We start from the raw sequence: 992 nt of genomic DNA, 5'->3' as shown, positions 1-992 counted from the left end.
TATGTACCTTTGTACTATTTAGCATGTCATTTGACGGTAACAAGAGCAAATTCAATTTAAATCTATTAAATACATTCTAGCGGGTCTCAGTCCTTTACCCACAAAAGCGGCCATAACTTTTTTTTTCTATTCAAAACAGTAAGTGTGGCACCTTTCTGAAATCTTTATTAAATGAGCAATTTTTTTTATGTAAAATAAAGTTATAGCTCAGTACATTTTTTTTTCACCCGAGATAGTCAAAGTTGGGGAAAAAAATATCAAAAAGTTAAAAATCCAGAAATAGTCCTAATTTTATGATGGTTCCTTAATATATTTTAACTACATTGCATTTGAGTATGGAGAGGCAACTATCTGGAAGTATTTTACATAAAAAATTTACTAAGTATTGCCCGGTTGGTAGTTGCAGTTAAAGAAAACACATGAAAGGCACGATTTTTTTAAAATTCGAAAAAATGTAAATATTTCAAAAACGGTGACACTTTTACCTGGAAATTTTTTGTTTATCAGTGAGCTCACCCACCCCCACCTACCTTCCCCTAAAGTTTGGCACGTTACTTCTGGGACACCCTGTATATGTGTGTCTGCATACCCAATTTCAAGTTCATGTGGGATGTGCTACGCCGCCTTTTATAAAATCATTTATATATAAATTAATATATGCCCCTGCTGTTGATGTGACTTATAGTTCCGAAGTTATAGTTGCTGAAATACTCCACGCCTATGGCACGTGCCGCGCCCCTTTTTATAAACTAATTTATGTATACCTTACTATAAGCGGCTACCATAGATATGCCCGCATACCAAACTTCAAGTTCTTGGGACTTATGTTTCCGAATTTGTAGCTGATAAAAAGGTCCGCGCCTGTGGGATGTGCCATGCCCCTTTTTACAAACTCATGTACATATATATATCCTACTATAAGCACCTACCGTAGATATGTCTGCATACCAAATTTCAATTTCATGTGCCTTATGGTTTTGAAGTTATAGCTG

This window comes from Rhagoletis pomonella, unplaced genomic scaffold (assembly GCF_013731165.1).
Source record: "Rhagoletis pomonella isolate Grant_MI unplaced genomic scaffold, Rhpom_1.0 Rhpom_scaffold_00006, whole genome shotgun sequence".
Classification (NCBI taxonomy): Eukaryota; Metazoa; Arthropoda; class Insecta; order Diptera; family Tephritidae; genus Rhagoletis; species Rhagoletis pomonella.
Note: the sequence above shows the minus strand (reverse complement) of the source record.